The sequence below is a fragment of the Pseudophryne corroboree genome, chromosome 1 (assembly GCF_028390025.1).
Source record: "Pseudophryne corroboree isolate aPseCor3 chromosome 1, aPseCor3.hap2, whole genome shotgun sequence".
NCBI lineage: Eukaryota > Metazoa > Chordata > Amphibia > Anura > Myobatrachidae > Pseudophryne > Pseudophryne corroboree.
In genome coordinates, this window is record NC_086444.1 from 391,774,038 (window position 1) to 391,793,654 (window position 19,617).

General features: G+C 45.1%; 1 pseudogene; it reads left to right on the plus strand.

Annotated features, from left to right (window-relative positions):
- The first annotated feature begins 15,608 nt into the window (after positions 1 to 15,608).
- On the plus strand, positions 15,609 to 15,729 carry LOC134944604 (5S ribosomal RNA; annotated as a pseudogene).
- The last annotated feature ends 3,888 nt before the right edge of the window (positions 15,730 to 19,617 follow it).

A 19,617-nucleotide genomic window follows, 5' to 3' on the forward strand; every position in this document is an offset into this window, starting at 1 on the left:
ACGAGGTTAAAGTGTCTATATATGAGATGGGTATCCACTTTATTCTAATTTTAATTTTTTTAAATGTAAAATAATACTTTTCAAACTCTATATTTATTATGTTGTTATTGTTTTTTTATATACAATATATGCTCCCTTTTATATATATTGCGTGGCTACTATAGTTCCTTTATAGTGCATTTATCATAGACCTATATTATATTATGTTTATTATTTCAAATACTTCATTATTAGGATATGTCCCTTTATCTATATGGATCATTTACCTTTACTTTATTAATATTCTTTTAATTTTTGTTTCATGTTCTGCTGCTATACAAGTACTGATCTATTATGGTCTGAAGTATTGCACTCCAGTAAAATGGCCGCCACTCCCAATGGAGAATTAAGGGAGGTCCCTTTGACAAATATGTTGCCGTGACCGGAAGTGGGTAAGAAAACCCTAGCCGCACAGCCAGAGGTTACCAGAGGACCAGGACTCTGTATGCCCACGAACCAGGAGGTGGGGTGGCCACGCGCATGCACAAGCTACCTGTTTGCAGTCACTCACGGACCAGAAGTGGGGCACAGGTGCACTGAACATCTAAGGACACAGGAAGTGTGGTGGAAGTGCCGCTTTCTTGCATTTAGGACTATTTCCCTTAAAATACATTGTTTGCACTACTCGTTTGTGAATTAATTAGAGATTAAATATCTTTATCTATATTCTTGATAGCTCCAACCTATTTTATAGATACAAATGTAACGGTTATTGTACCATGTGACTTAGCACAGGAAATTATGTCAGAGGTCATTCCCTTGATTATACCAGGTATAAATTCAGTGCTGGTCAGTTGCACACCACCCCTTGATGATGTCAGATGGATGAAACACGTTGGGTATAACTCATTGACTCTTCATATTAAGATAAGCTCCTAGTTCTCATTTTTTTAAAAATAAATACGGTTCATTTATCCACATTGTATCCATATTATTATAAGTATTTTTTCTCGCTACTTTTTTCTTATCCTCTGATTTTTTATCTTACTTTTTAATTTTTTTTAATGTGTCCCTTTTAAATATATATGTATATTGGTTTTTACCCCTTTTGTCTAGAGAAAAAAACTATTGTTACATATATTGCTAAAAACAAACATATTTTGGCTTCTTTTGCTCAATATTAAGATTCATATTTTCCAGTCCCTAATCTGGGTTTATCTTCATTTTAGCCTCTTTTTTAATGTTATAAACACCGTGGGTTGCTGACACCCCTATTTCTATATTAATATTTCTATGTATCGCATCTTTACCGATGCTTAAATACTTAGGGGTTTGCTGACACCCTAAAATATTAAGGGAGTGTTTTTATAGGTCTATTAGTGACCTTTTTACTATTATTGCTCACAAGCGCAAGTGGCGCCTTACCGCTATTGTTTTTATCTATCGTCTGGTTTAATTTGTGAGGCAATGGTGAGGTCAGCGCACTTGTGGGAGAGAAGGAATGTGAGAGAAAGGGTGAAGATGGAAAGGGATGGAGAAAGAAGGGATGAAAGAAAATGGGAAGAAAGTGATGTGACAATTTGATGTATGATAGTGTTCACAAATGACCATATGTCGTAATATAATGATGTTTATTAGGGTGGTATGTTCCCACTGTCAGGTGTGTCATGCAGACCACCCTTTTCAGTGTACCCTCCTGAATGGTACACTTCTGCTCAAAACTTCTAGAATTAATAATAAGAGTGGTGGGTAAAAGTATGTGCCTCTCCGTAAATCTGGCACAATGTCTGTGTCAGTGTTATGTCCTTAGGAGTCCTAATGTTCAGAGGTCCCTTGCGGGATGAATGTCAGGTATGCCCAAGGGTGCACCTTTGACATAGGTATGGTATCACCTATGTGGCTCTGAAACTAGGTAAGTATCAGTCGTGGTGGGGTGTGTGACAGTTTGCGGCGTCCCGCCTGTCAGACCTCCCTGTGTGCACCAAATGAGGAATCGGGGGTACGGGCTTGGTTCTTACACTTACCGCTGGGGGTGCGTTCCGCGCGCCTGTGCCGGCTCAGCTTCCATTCCCGAGTCCTCCGGTGTCCTTTGATGTCCAGGCCGTCTTGTCTCGGTCCCCGTGGTCGGTCAGCGGCCGCCGCTTTCCTCCTTCCTCCGCCGGACTTGTCTCACTACACACTGCATTTTACAGACACCTCTCCCCGGCTGGAGAGAGGTATCCCCGAGCAACAGGGGCTAATTGAACACTCCCGCTCACGTGACACATAACGTGAGCGGCAAAGCAGGAAGTCACAGACGGGACCCGGCGGAGGAAGGAGGAAAGCGGCGGCCGCTGACCGATCACGGGGACCGAGACGAGACGGCCTGGACATCAAAGGACACCGGAGGACTCGGGAATGGAAGCTGAGCCGGCACAGGCGCGCGGAACGCACCCACGGCGGTAAGTGTAAGAACCAAGCCCGTACCCCCGATTCCACATTTGGTGCACACAGGGAGGTCTGACAGGCGGGACGCCGCAAACTGTCACACACCCCACCACGACTGATACTTACCTAGTTTCAGAGCCACATAGGTGATACCATACCTAATTTAAAGGTGCACCCTTGGGCATACCTGACATTCATACCGCAAGGGACCTCTGAACATTAGGACTCCTAAGGACATAACACTGACACAGACATTGTGCCAGATATACGGAGAGGCACATACTTTTACCCACCACTCTTATTATTAATTCTAGAAGTTTTGAGCAGAAGTGTACCATTCAGGAGGGTACACTGAAAAGGGTGGTCTGCATGACACACCTGACAGTGGGAACATACCACCCTAATAAACATCATTATATTACGACATATGGTCATTTGTGAACACTATCATACATCAAATTGTCACATCACTTTCTTCCCATTTTCTTTCATCCCTTCTTTCTCCATCCCTTTCCATCTTCACCCTTTCTCTCACATTCCTTCTCTCCCACAAGTGCGCTGACCTCACCATTGCTTAACATTAGTACGGAGGTAGGACACCTCTAGGCCTAGCAGCACTAACCCCCATCCCAGTGAGCGCAGTCTCTCTCCAATTATCTTTAATTTGTGAGGCAGCCTGGTGCATTGTGATCAATTCATGAAAATGTTCAGAATCAATGAACACATCAATAAAAGAAATGATCGGTGCCACAAAATCTTTAATAAACAAAGGCAGACTGACACCCCACCCCCATCCAGAGACTTAGATGATTTTTTTTGTGGGATGAAGAGATTACTTGTAAAAGAAATTAAGACCTGGTGGGACATTAAAGGCTTAGAGCATTATATCGAAGTCAATAGAATACCCAGAGGGCTGAGAATCCTAAAACAATCTACCTTTGGGAACACAGATCCTGAATTCACAGAAAAATGGGACTCTATATTACATACATGTTCTATTAATTTAACTAAACTTCTGATCAGTGAGAGAAGGAAGATTATCACCCTTACAGAAAAAGAGATCAAGGAGAAAGAAGCGGAACTTGACATACATAAAACCAAGGAAGATTATAGAATTAATGAGAGCGTCCTTAATAAAAAATTGGAGCACATTGAAGAAGAAGTCATATGAGGGAAAGAAAAAAAGTTCATTTGAGATAAGAATGATTATGAACAAGGGAAAATCAAAAGTTGGAGCAGGTTCAGAACTACGGACGAATCACACACCACCACTCAGATATACCAATGGAAAACAGTACCACAGAAATTCAAATCAACACGGAAAGACGAACTACCATCCGTCAAGATTGCTAACAGATTTTCACCATTACAGAGAATGAGGTCCAACAGTGAAAATATTTTTTTATCTCCACGAACAGGAGCCAGACCAAAAGACATAAGGGCCCTCATTCCGAGTTGTTCGCTCGCAAGGCGATTTTAGCAGAGTTACACACGCTAAGCCGCCGCCTACTGGGACTGAATCTTAGCTTCTTAAAATTGCGACCGATGTATTCGCAATATTGCGATTACAAACTACTTAGCAGTTTCAGAGTAGCTTCAGACTTACTCGGCATCTGCGATCAGTTCAGTGCTTGTCGTTCCTGGTTTGACGTCACAAACACACCCAGCGTTCGCCCAGACACTCCTCCGTTTCTCCAGCCACTCCCGCGTTTTTTCCGGAAACGGTAGCGTTTTCATCCACACGCCCATAAAACGCCGTGTTTCCGCCCAGTAACACCCATTTCCTGTCAATCACATTACGTTCGCCGGAGCAAAGAAAAAGCCGTGAGTAAAAAAACTATCTTCATAGCAAAATTACTTGGCGCAGTCGCAGTGCGAACATTGCGCATGCGTACTAAGCAGAAAAACGCTGCGATGCGAAGAAAATTACCGAGCGAACGACTCGGAATGAGGGCCAATGAGTAGTTCAGTACAGGAAGACAGCAGATACGCCATCCCCTTAAAGAAACGGCACCTAGAAGAAGAGGAAAATGGGGCTGCAGGGGGAAGAGAAAACAAAAAGAGGAACCTACAATAACGAATATGAAGGATAAGGGATATTCAATTTATCTACACACAACCTAACACAACCTGTAATCTCTGTCCTGAGCAAAGGGCTTTCATTTGCACCCACAGGACTCAACAAATTTGAAGTATTTATAGACTTGAACAAATTTGTATGCAAATTAACACTCAAGAGACATTTCTTATAAAAAGAAGATGCCATCATTCAAAATTATGAGAACACTTCCAAATCAGGCCTGAATCCGAGATCCAAGTACTACCCAATGGAGTCCAAAGGAAACAATATCAGCATCTTTTATGATCTGGTTAAGAAAGATCTATGCAAGACCAATCAAGCACCAGTCATAACTAGAGATGAGCGGGTTCGGTTTCTCTGAATCCGAACCCGCCCGAACTTCATGGTTTTTTCCACGGGTCCGAGCAGACTCGGATCCTCCCGCCTTGCTCGGTTAACCCGAGCGCGCCCGAACGTCATCATGACGCTGTCGGATTCTCGCGAGACTCGGATTCTATATAAGGAGCCACGCGTCGCCGCCATTTTCACACGTGCATTGAGATTGATAGGGAGAGGACGTGGCTGGCGTCCTCTCCATTTAGATTAGAAGAGAGAGAGAGAGAGAGATTGACCTGATTTACTGGAGCTTAGGAGTACTGTAGAAGTGTAGAGAGTGCAGAGTTTACTAGTGACTGACCACAGTGACCACCAGACAGTGCAGTTTTATTTAATATATCCGTTCTCTGCCTGAAAAAAACGATACACACAGTGACTCAGTCACATACCATATCTGTGTGCACTGCTCAGCCCAGTGTGCTGCATCATCTATGTATATATATCTGACTGTGCTCAGCTCACACAGCTTATAATTGTGGGGGAGACTGGGGAGCACTGCAGTGCCAGTTATAGGTTATAGCAGGAGCCAGGAGTACATATTATATTAAAATTAAACAGTGCACACTTTTGCTGCAGGAGTGCCACTGCCAGTGTGACTGACCAGTGACCTGACCACACTGACCACCAGTATAGTTAGTAGTATACTATATTGTGATTGCCTGAAAAAGTTAAACACTCGTCGTGTGACTTCACTTGTGTGGTGTTTTTTTTTTTATTCTATAAAAAACTCATTCTGCTGACAGACAGTGTCCAGCAGGTCCGTCATTATATAATATATACCTGTCCGGCTGCAGTAGTGATATATATATATTTTTTATATCATTATTTATCATCCAGTCGCAGCAGACACAGTACGGTAGTTCACGGCTGTAGCTACCTCTGTGTCGGCACTCGGCAGTCCATCCATAATTGTATACCACCTACCCGTGGTTTTTTTTTTCTTTCTTCTTTATACATACGTACTACTACATCTCTTTATCAACCAGTCTATATTAGCAGCAGACACAGTACAGTACGGTAGTCCACGGCTGTAGCTACCTCTGTGTCGGCACTCGGCAGTCCGTCCATAATTGTATACCACCTACCCGTGGTTTTTTTTCTTTCTTCTTTATACATACATACTACTACATCTCTTTATCAACCAGTCTATATTAGCAGCAGACACAGTACAGTACGGTAGTTCACGGCTGTAGCTACCTCTGTGTCGGCACTCGGCAGTCCGTCCATAATTGTATACCACCTACCCGTGGTTTTTTTTTTCTTTCTTCTTTATACATACATACTACTACATCTCTTTATCAACCAGTCTATATTAGCAGCAGACACAGTACAGTACGGTAGTCCACGGCTGTAGCTACCTCTGTGTCGGCACTCGGCAGTCCGTCCATAATTGTATACCACCTACCCGTGGTTTTTTTTTCTTTCTTCTTTATACATACATACTACTACATATCTTTATCAACCAGTCTATATTAGCAGCAGACACAGTACAGTACGGTAGTTCACGGCTGTAGCTACCTCTGTGTCGGCACTCGGCAGTCCGTCCATAATTGTATACCACCTACCCGAGGTTTTTTTTTCTTTCTTCTTTATACATACATACTACTACATCTCTTTATCAACCAGTCTATATTAGCAGCAGACACAGTACAGTACGGTAGTCCACGGCTGTAGCTACCTCTGAGTCGGCACTCGGCAGTCCGTCCATAATTGTATACCACCTACCCGTGGTTTTTTTTTCTTTCTTCTTTATACATACATACTACTACATCTCTTTATCAACCAGTCTATATTAGCAGCAGACACAGTACAGTACGGTAGTTCACGGCTGTAGCTACCTCTGTGTCGGCACTCGGCAGTCCGTCCATAATTGTATACCACCTACCCGTGGTTTTTTTTTCTTTCTTCTTTATACATACATACTACTACATCTCTTTATCAACCAGTCTATATTAGCAGCAGACACAGTACAGTACGGTAGTCCACGGCTGTAGCTACCTCTGTGTCGGCACTCGGCAGTCCGTCCATAATTGTATACCACCTACCCGTGGTTTTTTTTTCTTTCTTCTTTATACATACATACTACTACATCTCTTTATCAACCAGTCTATATTAGCAGCAGACACAGTACAGTACGGTAGTTCACGGCTGTAGCTACCTCTGTGTCGGCACTCGGCAGTCCGTCCATAATTGTATACCACCTACCCGAGGTTTTTTTTTCTTTCTTCTTTATACATACATACTACTACATCTCTTTATCAACCAGTCTATATTAGCAGCAGACACAGTACAGTACGGTAGTCCACGGCTGTAGCTACCTCTGAGTCGGCACTCGGCAGTCCGTCCATAATTGTATACCACCTACCCGTGGTTTTTTTTTCTTTCTTCTTTATACATACATACTACTACATCTCTTTATCAACCAGTCTATATTAGCAGCAGACACAGTACAGTACGGTAGTTCACGGCTGTAGCTACCTCTGTGTCGGCACTCGGCAGTCCGTCCATAATTGTATACCACCTACCCGTGGTTTTTTTTTCTTTCTTCTTTATACATACATACTACTACATCTCTTTATCAACCAGTCTATATTAGCAGCAGACACAGTACAGTACGGTAGTCCACGGCTGTAGCTACCTCTGTGTCGGCACTCGGCAGTCCGTCCATAATTGTATACCACCTACCCGAGGTTTTTTTTTCTTTCTTCTTTATACATACATACTACTACATCTCTTTATCAACCAGTCTATATTAGCAGCAGACACAGTACAGTACGGTAGTCCACGGCTGTAGCTACCTCTGCGTCGGCACTCGGCAGTCCGTCCATAATTGTATACCACCTACCCGAGGTTTTTTTTTCTTTCTTCTTTATACATACATACTACTACATCTCTTTATCAACCAGTCTATATTAGCAGCAGACACAGTACAGTACGGTAGTTCACGGCTGTAGCTACCTCTGTGTCGGCACTCGGCAGTCCGTCCATAATTGTATACCACCTACCCGTGGTTTTTTTTTCTTTCTTCTTTATACATACATACTACTACATCTCTTTATCTACCAGTCTATATTAGCAGCAGACACAGTACAGTACGGTAGTCCACGGCTGTAGCTACCTCTGTGTCGGCACTCGGCAGTCCGTCCATAATTGTATACTAGTATCCATCCATCTCCATTGTTTACCTGAGGTGCCTTTTAGTTGTGCCTATTAAAATATGGAGAACAAAAATGTTGAGGTTCCAAAATTAGGGAAAGATCAAGATCCACTTCCACCTCGTGCTGAAGCTGCTGCCACTAGTCATGGCCGAGACGATGAAATGCCAGCAACGTCGTCTGCCAAGGCCGATGCCCAATGTCATAGTACAGAGCATGTCAAATCCAAAACCCCAAATATCAGTAAAAAAAGGACTCCAAAACCTAAAATAAAATTGTCGGAGGAGAAGCGTAAACTTGCCAATATGCCATTTACCATACGGAGTGGCAAGGAACGGCTGAGGCCCTGGCCTATGTTCATGGCTAGTGGTTCAGCTTCACATGAGGATGGAGGCACTCAGCCTCTCGCTAGAAAAATGAAAAGACTCAAGCTGGCAAAAGCAGTAGCACCGCAAAGAACTGTGCGTTCTTCGAAATCCCAAATCCACAAGGAGAGTCCAATTGTGTCGGTTGCGATGCCTGACCTTCCCAACACTGGACGTGAAGAGCATGCGCCTTCCACCATTTGCACGCCCCCTGCAAGTGCTGGAAGGAGCACCCGCAGTCCAGTTCCTGATAGTCAGATTGAAGATGTCAGTGTTGAAGTACACCAGGATGAGGAGGATATGGGTGTTGCTGGCGCTGGGGAGGAAATTGACCAGGAGGATTCTGATGGTGAGGTGGTTTGTTTAAGTCAGGCACCCGGGGAGACACCTGTTGTCCGTGGGAGGAATATGGCCGTTGACATGCCTGGTGAAAATACCAAAAAAATCAGCTCTTCGGTGTGGAATTATTTCAACACAAATGCGGACAACAGGTGTCAAGCCGTGTGTTGCCTTTGTCAAGCTGTAATAAGTAGGGGTAAGGACGTTAACCACCTCAGAACATCCTCCCTTATACGTCACCTGCAGCGCATTCATAATAAGTCAGTGACAAGTTCAAAAACTTTGGGTGACAGCGGAAGCAGTCCACTGACCAGTAAATCCCTTCCACTTGTAACCAAGCTCACGCAAACCACCCCACCAACTCCCTCAGTGTCAATTTCCTCCTTCCCCAGGAATGCCAATAGTCCTGCAGGCCATGTCACTGGCAATTCTGATGATTCCTCTCCTGCCTGGGATTCCTCCGATGCATCCTTGCGTGTAACGCCTACTGCTGCTGGCGCTGCTGTTGTTGCTGCTGGGAGTCGATGGTCATCCCAGAGGGGAAGTCGTAAGACCACTTTTACTACTTCCACCAAGCAATTGACTGTCCAACAGTCCTTTGCGAGGAAGATGAAATATCACAGCAGTCATCCTACTGCAAAGCGGATAACTGAGGCCTTGGCATCCTGGGTGGTGAGAAACGTGGTTCCGGTATCCATCATTACTGCAGAGCCAACTAGAGACTTGTTGGAGGTACTGTGTCCCCGGTACCAAATACCATCTAGGTTCCATTTCTCTAGGCAGGCGATACCGAAAATGTACACAGACCTCAGAAAAAGAGTCACCAGTGTCCTAAAAAATGCAGCTGTACCCAATGTCCACTTAACCACGGACATGTGGACAAGTGGAGCAGGGCAGGGTCAGGACTATATGACTGTGACAGCCCACTGGGTAGATGTATGGACTCCCGCCGCAAGAACAGCAGCGGCGGCACCAGTAGCAGCATCTCGCAAACGCCAACTCTTTCCTAGGCAGGCTACGCTTTGTATCACCGCTTTCCAGAATACGCACACAGCTGAAAACCTCTTACGGCAACTGAGGAAGATCATCGCGGAATGGCTTACCCCAATTGGACTCTCCTGTGGATTTGTGGCATCGGACAACGCCAGCAATATTGTGTGTGCATTAAATATGGGCAAATTCCAGCACGTCCCATGTTTTGCACATACCTTGAATTTGGTGGTGCAGAATTATTTAAAAAACGACAGGGGCATGCAAGAGATGCTGTCGGTGGCCAGAAGAATTGCGGGACACTTTCGGCGTACAGGCACCACGTACAGAAGACTGGAGCACCACCAAAAACTACTGAACCTGCCCTGCCATCATCTGAAGCAAGAAGTGGTAACGAGGTGGAATTCAACCCTCTATATGCTTCAGAGGTTGGAGGAGCAGCAAAAGGCCATTCAAGCCTATACAATTGAGCACGATATAGGAGGTGGAATGCACCTGTCTCAAGCGCAGTGGAGAATGATTTCAACGTTGTGCAAGGTTCTGCTGCCCTTTGAACTTGCCACACGTGAAGTCAGTTCAGACACTGCCAGCCTGAGTCAGGTCATTCCCCTCATCAGGCTTTTGCAGAAGAAGCTGGAGACATTGAAGGAGGAGCTAACACGGAGCGATTCCGCTAGGCATGTGGGACTTGTGGATGGAGCCCTTAATTCGCTTAACAAGGATTCACGGGTGGTCAATCTGTTGAAATCAGAGCACTACATTTTGGCCACCATGCTCGATCCTAGATTTAAAGCCTACCTTGGATCTCTCTTTCCGACAGACACAAGTCTGCTGGGGTTGAAAGACCTGCTGGTGAGAAAATTGTCAAGTCAAGCGGAACGCGACCTGTCAACATCTCCTCCTTCACATTCTCCCGCAACTGGGGGTGCGAGGAAAAGGCTCAGAATACCGAGCCCACCCGCTGGCGGTGATGCAGGGCAGTCTGGAGCGACTGCTGATGCTGACATCTGGTCCGGACTGAAGGACCTGACAACGATTACGGACATGTCGTCTACTGTCACTGCATATGATTCTCTCACCATTGAAAGAATGGTGGAGGATTATATGAGTGACCGCATCCAAGTAGGCACGTCACACAGTCCATACTTATACTGGCAGGAAAAAGAGGCAATTTGGAGGCCCTTGCACAAACTGGCTTTATTCTACCTAAGTTGCCCTCCCACAAGTGTGTACTCCGAAAGAGTGTTTCGTGCCGCCGCTCACCTTGTCAGCAATCGGCGTACGAGGTTACATCCAGAAAATGTGGAGAAGATGATGTTCATTAAAATGAATTATAATCAATTCCTCCGCGGAGACATTGACCAGCAGCAATTGCCTCCACAAAGTACACAGGGAGCTGAGATGGTGGATTCCAGTGGGGACGAATTGATAATCTGTGAGGAGGGGGATGTACACGGTGATATATCGGAGGATGATGATGAGGTGGACATCTTGCCTCTGTAGAGCCAGTTTGTGCAAGGAGAGATTAATTGCTTCTTTTTTGGGGGGGGGTCCAAACCAACCCGTCATATCAGTTACAGTCGTGTGGCAGACCCTGTCACTGAAATGATGGGTTGGTTAAAGTGTGCATGTCCTGTTTTGTTTATACAACATAAGGGTGGGTGGGAGGGCCCAAGGACAATTCCATCTTGCACCTCTTTTTTCTTTTATTTTTCTTTGTGTCATGTGCTGTTTGGGGAGGGTTTTTTGGAAGGGACATCCTGCGTGACACTGCAGTGCCACTCCTAAATGGGCCCGGTGTTTGTGTCGGCCACTAGGGTCGCTTATCTTACTCACACAGTCAGCTACCTCATTGCGCCTCTTTTTTTCTTTGCGTCATGTGCTGTTTGGGGAGGGTTTTTTGGAAGGGCCATCCTGCGTGACACTGCAGTGCCACTCCTAGATGGGCCCGGTGTTTGTGTCGGCCACTAGGGTCGCTAATCTTACTCACACAGCTACCTCATTGCGCCTCTTTTTTTCTTTGCGTCATGTGCTGTTTGGGGAGGGTTTTTTGGAAGGGAGATCCTGCGTGACACTGCAGTGCCACTCCTAAATGGGCCCGGTGTTTGTGTCGGCCACTACGGTCGCTAATCTTACTCACACAGCTACCTCATTGCGCCTCTTTTTTTCTTTGCGTCATGTGCTGTTTGGGGAGGGTTTTTTGGAAGGGACATCCTGCGTGACACTGCAGTGCCACTCCTAGATGGGCCCGGTGTTTGTTTCGGCCACTAGGGTCGCTAATCTTACTCACACAGCTACCTCATTGCGCCTCTTTTTTTCTTTGCGTCATGTGCTGTTTGGGGAGGGTTTTTTGGAAGGGACATCCTGCGTGACACTGCAGTGCCACTCCTAAATGGGCCCGGTGTTTGTGTCGGCCACTACGGTCGCTAATCTTACTCACACAGCTACCTCATTGCGCCTCTTTTTTTCTTTGCGTCATGTGCTGTTTGGGGAGGGTTTTTTGGAAGGGACATCCTACGTGACACTGCAGTGCCACTCCTAGATGGGCCCGGTGTTTGTGTCGGCCACTAGGGTCGCTAATCTTACTCACACAGCTACCTCATTGCGCCTCTTTTTTTCTTTGCGTCATGTGCTGTTTGGGGAGGGTTTTTTGGAAGGGACATCCTGCGTGACACTGCAGTGCCACTCCTAAATGGGCCCGGTGTTTGTGTCGGCCACTACGGTCGCTAATCTTACTCACACAGCTACCTCATTGCGCCTCTTTTTTTCTTTGCGTCATGTGCTGTTTGGGGAGGGTTTTTTGGAAGGGACATCCTGCGTGACACTGCAGTGCCACTCCTAGATGGGCCCGGTGTTTGTGTCGGCCACTAGGGTCGCTTATCTTACTCACACAGTCAGCTACCTCATTGCGCCTCTTTTTTTCTTTGCGTCATGTGCTGTTTGGGGAGGGTTTTTTGGAAGGGCCATCCTGCGTGACACTGCAGTGCCACTCCTAGATGTGCCCGGTGTTTGTGTCGGCCACTACGGTCGCTAATCTTACTCACACAGCTACCTCATTGCGCCTCTTTTTTTCTTTGCGTCATGTGCTGTTTGGGGAGGGTTTTTTGGAAGGGACATCCTGCGTGACACTGCAGTGCCACTCCTAGATGGGCCCGGTGTTTGTGTCGGCCACTAGGGTCGCTAATCTTACTCACACAGCTACCTCATTGCGCCTCTTTTTTTCTTTGCGTCATGTGCTGTTTGGGGAGGGTTTTTTGGAAGGGACATCCTGCGTGACACTGCAGTGCCACTCCTAAATGGGCCCGGTGTTTGTGTCGGCCACTAGGGTCGCTAATCTTACTCACACAGCTACCTCATTGCGCCTCTTTTTTTCTTTGCGTCATGTGCTGTTTGGGGAGGGTTTTTTGGAAGGGACATCCTGCGTTACACTGCAGTGCCACTCCTAGATGGGCCAGGTGTTTGTGTCGGCCACTAGGGTCGCTTAGCTTAGTCATCCAGCGACCTCGGTGCAAATTTTAGGACTAAAAATAATATTGTGAGGTGTGAGGTATTCAGAATAGACTGAAAATGAGTGGAAATTATGGTTTTTGAGGTTAATAATAATATGGGATCAAAATGACCCCCAAATTCTATGATTTAAGCTGTTTTTTAGGGTTTTTTGAAAAAAACACCCGAATCCAAAACACACCCGAATCCGACAAAAAAAATTCGGTGAGGTTTTGCCAAAACGCGGTCGAACCCAAAACACGGCCGCGGAACCGAACCCAAAACCAAAACACAAAACCGAAAAATTTCAGGCGCTCATCACTAGTCATAACTAAGAATTTGACTAATAGAGAGACCAAAGCATTGAAAAAATTACAGAAGAATAACAACCTTGTTATAAAACCGGCTGACAAAGGGGAAGGTTGGTGATCCTAGACCGTGACAAATATGTCAAAGAAGCTTTACACCTCCTAGGGGACACAAACTCATATACAACACTAACAGGCGATCCCAAGGATACATATATAGAAGAACTAAGAACACTTCTTTTACAAGGTCTTAGGAATAATACTATCACAAAAGATGAATATCAATTTTTAATGCAGTCCAACCCCATTACCCCCATTTATTACTACCTGCCCAAGATCCACAAATGTTTACTTAATCCACCAGGAAGGCCAATAGTGGCAGGAATTGACTCTCTTACATCTAATTTATCAGAATATGTGGAAATATTTCTGAATCCTTATGTCAAGAAACTTCCATCATATCTCCAGGACACCACCATGGTTTTGAACCAGATGAAAGAGATAGAATGGAGGGATACATAACTGTGGGTGACAATAGATGTCCAGTCACTATATACCTGCATTGAACACTGTAAAGGTATTCGGGCATGCAGAGAATTCATGGACAAAGACACAGATACTCACAAAGATTTTATCTGCAATATAATGAAGTTATTCTTGAGCTGGAACTATTTAAATTTTTAGACATATTTTATCTTCGGTGCTACGGTACAGCGATGGGGACAATTTTCGCACACAGCTTCACCAATTTATTTATGGGTAAATGGGAGGAGACTCATGTCTATAATACACAATTTTACATAGAGCATGTCTTCTTTTATAATTGCTATAATGATATTATTTTAATTTTTTTAAAGCTAAATACGGTTCAATACAGAGTATTGGACTTTTTGATGAATTTTTAAAATGTTACAAAATAACAACATGAACCTCTCATTTACCTGCAACGTAAACAAAGAGTTTATAGAATTTTTGGACCTAGTCTTAACTGGTGATGGTGAGGCAGTTAACACAAAGAACTTCATCAAGGAGGTAGACAAGAACAGCTATTTGCACTATAAAAGCAGCCACCACAAAAAATGGCAGAATAACATACCTTATTCGCAGTTCCATAGGATCAAGAGGAACTGCAGTAAGAATGATGAATGCAAAGAACAGATGGAGATTTACAGGAAGAGGTTTGAAGAAAAACTCTACATCGAATCGATCCTGGAAGAAGCAATCACTAAGACCAGGAACTTAGAGGAAATCTCCTACAGTATAAGAATAAAACTGAGAAGAAAGAATCCATTGCCTTTGTGACTACTTTCAACTGCCACGAAAATTCCATGAGGACTTCACTTAGGAATCACTGGGGAATACTCCTGATGTACCCAGTATTGAAAGACTTTCTTCCCAAGAAACCCAAATTAGTTTTTCGCAAATCCAAGAGCACAAAGGACATCCTTGCGCCCCGTTTGCAGCACGAACTACAGCCTGAAAGTAACATTAACTCATTCCCCCAAATGTGTTGGAGCATTTAAATGTGGTCGATGCAGTGTGTGTAAATATTTGAACCCAAATAGGAAAACTGTTAATGGCATGGGAAATACACAAGAATTCAAAATCAAAGACTTCATAAATTGTAATACCACATCAGTAATTTACCTGTTAGAAAGTACATGTACCAAAAAATATGTAGGAAATATGAAGAGACCCCTGAAATTAAGGATGCAAGAGCATGTTCGAAATATCATGAATAAAGTGGATACCCATCTCATATATAGACACTTTAACCTTGTACACAATTCAAATCCAGAAGATCTCTTCTTTAAAGCTATTGAACATGTGCAGCCTGGTGAGAGAGGTGGAGATCTGGCGAACAAACTGTCTCAACGGGATATGTTCGAGATCTTCCAACTCAATACAATGCAGCCCAGCGGCTTCAATGAAGGATATGAAATTGCTCCATTTTAATGAGGTGTACACTACCTAGCACTACTAGTTTCGGCTCACCCTCACTACACTTATCTTTATTTAACTATTTTTCTCTCTTTATTACACTGTATGGCTAATAAAAAAAATTTTGAACGATACCAGGCTACTATCTGATATATGCGCCGCAAGATACAGTCATACCACACTGGCTTCACGCCCAAATCCGTCTGATCTTGGAAGCTAAGCAGTGTAGGGCTTGACTAGTACCAAAAGGGAGACCTTTTTGGGAAGATCAAGTACTGTAACTAGGCCACACCGTTAATCAGATTGATTGGTACCTATATACACAGGCTTTGAGTCCCATATAGCTTAATATTTTCACTCCTTAATATTCCATTATCACTCTATTATATTATCACTCACCATTACCTCGTATTACCACTTTTGATATAGTCTCTGTTTTAATTTTCTTATTATCATACCCATTTATGATCTTTTATATTATCACATAAGGTGAAAAGTGTTATGCACACCAGTGCCTGCAGGAAAGTACTGGTGTCAGAACTGTTATGCACTCCAGTGTCTGCAGGAATGTACTGGTGTTTGAACTGTTATGCAAAACAAATGGACTCACAGACAAACTGGGGAATATGACATAACGTACACAGAAGGTGATAGGGTAACAAAATACACACAAAGTGAACAGAGAAGCCCAGAGGCAAAGGAACTGGGTATCTCCCTTGTATTAGAACTGCTCAGATAGAAAAAGCAAGATGTTGTGTTTTAATACGTAGAGAACCCAAAATGCTGTTGCTAAGGGCAACAGCAAAACCCTAAAGGGTTACCAACGGGTGTGGCAGTAAACTCCTTGGTCAGAGATGGAATGATAGACACAAGGAGAGTCTCCACAATCCTATTTCTCACTTGCAGTGCACAGGTTTTAGCTTACTGCCACTAAACTGACCCCTGACACCTAGCACAGTGAGACAGGATTAGACAGGCAAGTCTTAGAATACAGCCGCAAACTTGCTAAGTTCACAGAGTAGTAACAGAACCCCAGCAAGCTAAACGACTGACTCCAGTCTTACTGCTAGGTCTGGATTGGCAGAGTGTAATACCAAATCCCCAGGCCTATTTGCAGTAAGCAACAAACAAATACAAAGCTACACAGTACTGGCTAACTTTCATGAACTGACTAACCAACAAAGATTCAGCAGCATCTGCTTACTCTGAAAAGAGGCCTTATAAAGCAGGTGCTGTCCACGCCCCACTCAGACCTCACAGACTGTGAGCACAAAAACCAGCACCGGATCCCCTGCCGTGCACAGAGCCTATAACCACTGCACAGCAAAAGACCCGAACCGGAGTATCAGCTGCGCTCAGGTTACTCCACTAGCACTTGTCTCCTGGTTGCCATGACGACGTGGCAGCACAGGGCAGGAGACCCTAACAGTACCCCCCCTCTGACGAGGGTTCAAAGAACCCCTACCACCGGGTTTATCGGGGAACTGCGAGAAGAAAGAGCGTATCAGTCTGGGGGCATGAAGATCACAACTGCGCACCCACGACCGCTCCTCCGGGCCATATCCCTTCCAGTGCACCAAAAATGACAGCCGACCCCGAACCACCTTGGAGTCAAGAATCCTTTCAACAACAAACTCCCTCTGGCCACGTATCAGAAGAGGGGAAGGTCTTCCACTGGAAGAAGGATTACTAATCGCCCGTTTTAAAAGGGAACAATGAAATGTTTTATTGATACCCAAAGAACGGGGCAGATCTAACTGAAATGCCACCGGATTGATAACCCTGGTGATCTTATAAGGACCGATGAACCGGGGGCCTAACTTATGAGATGGCTGTCTCAACTTCAAATTCTTGGTAGACAACCAGACGAAGTCTCCTAATTTGAAGCTGCAGGGTCTTTTCCGCTTATCAAAAACCCTTTTGGTCACTAATGACACAGACACAAGGGCTTTCTTCACTTTCCGCCAAATACCTCTAAGGACCGAAACCACAGAGGAACCACCAGGCGTGGAGTCCAGGGGGTCAAAAGAATTGGCCTTAGGATGATGCCCATACACACAAAGGAAGGGAGAGATCCCTGTAGCAGAGTGAGCCGCGTTGTTATAGGCAAACTCCGCCATGGACAGATGAGCAACCCAGTCAGTCTGACACTTGGAGACATAACACCTGAGGAACTGCTCCAAGGACTGGTTCACCCTTTCAGTCTGCCCATTAGACTGTGGATGGTAGCCTGATGACAAGCTGACCGAAATCTGGAGATCGGAACAAAATGCCCTCCAGAATTTGGCCACAAACTGGGATCCGCGGTCAGAGACCACATCAAGTGGCAACCCGTGAAGACGCACAACATGCAGCATAAATAATTCAGACAGGCGTCTGGCTGATGGCAGCCCAACCAGTGGAACGAAGTGCGCCATCTTCGAAAACCTGTCAACGACAACCCAGATGGCTGTCATCCCCGAGGATTTGGGCAAGTCCACCACAAAATCCATTGAAATGTGGGTCCATGGCTTAGATGGAATAGAGAGTGGATGTAATGGGCCAACAGGAACCCCTCTAGGAGTCTTATTTCGGGCACAGATGTCACATGCCCGAACCCACTGATCCACATCCTTAGCCACCGAGGGCCACCACACCGCCCTAGATAGCAACTCCCGAGTTCTGGCAATACCCGGGTGACCTGCCGACTTCTTGGCATGGAATTCCAGGAACACTCGCTGTCTTAACCTAGGAGGCACAAACAAAAGACCTACCGGAAGGTCTGGAGGAGCCTGCTCCTGTGCTCTAAGGACTAATGATAAGAGGTCCTGGGTAATGCCCACTTTAATACATGATGGGGAAACAATGGGCAACGGCTCCTCGGTGGTCTCCTGGATTGGAGCAAAACTCCGCGAGAGCGCATCAGCCTTGATGTTTTTTGACCCAGGGCGATATGTTATCAAAAAATTAAAGCGAGCAAAAAACAAAGCCCATCGTGCCTGCCTGGCATTGAGACGCTTCGCTGACTCTAAATATGCCAGATTCTTATGGTCAGTGAGAATTGAGACCACAAACTTAGCCCCCTCAAGCCAGTGTCTCCACTCCTCAAGTGCATCCTTAATAGCCAACAATTCCCGGTTACCCACGTCATAATTCATCTCGGCAGGCGAAAATTTACGGGAAAAGTAAGCACAGGGATGAAGGCGATTATCAGACACTCCCATCTGAGAAAGCACTGCCCCAATACCCATCTCAGAGGCATCCACCTCCACCACAAAAGGACGCTCTGGATCTGGGTGTCGCAGCACCTTGGCCGAAACAAATGCCCTTTTGAGACGGGCAAAAGCCGCTTTAGCCTCACAAGACCAGTGAGCAACATCCGCCCCTTTCTTAGTGAGTGCCACCAAGGGCGCCACTATAGACGAAAATCCAGCGATAAATCGTCTATAAAAATTCGCAAAGCCCAGGAAACGCTGAAGCGCCTTCAAACTAGTGGGCTGCACCCAATCCAGGACTGCCTGTACCTTGGAACCCTCCATTTGGAAACCTTCTGGGGAGATAATATATCCTAGAAATGCGATTTGCTGAACTTCAAATTCGCACTTCTCCAGCTTCGCCCCAAGCCGGTGGTCTCTGAGTTTCTGGAGGACTAAGCGTACATGCTTCCGATGTTCCTCCAGGGAATGGGAGAAGATTAGGATGTCATCTAAGTATACAACTAAGAATCTATCCAAATATTCCCTGAGCACATCATTCATGAAATCCTGGAAGACTGCCGGGGCATTACAGAGCCCAAAAGGCATCACCAAATATTCATAATGCCCTGAGTGGGTATTAAAGGCAGTCTTCCATTCATCCCCCTCTCTTATTCGGATTAGATTGTACGCACCGCGTAGGTCAATCTTAGAAAAAATGGTGGCAGTACGAAGCTGGTCAAACAAGACCGAAATGAGAGGCAGTGGGTATGAGTTTTTAATCGTGATACGGTTCAATTCCCTGAAGTCGATGCAGGGTCGCAACGAACCGTCCTTTTTACCCACGAAGAAGAACCCCGACCCAACTGGAGACTGTGAAGGTCTGATAAATCCCTTAGCCAAGTTCTCCTGAATGTACTCTGCCATAGCCTGAGTCTCAGGACGTGACAGGGAGTACAACCTGCTCTTGGGAAGCTTAGCATTTGGCAACAAATCAAT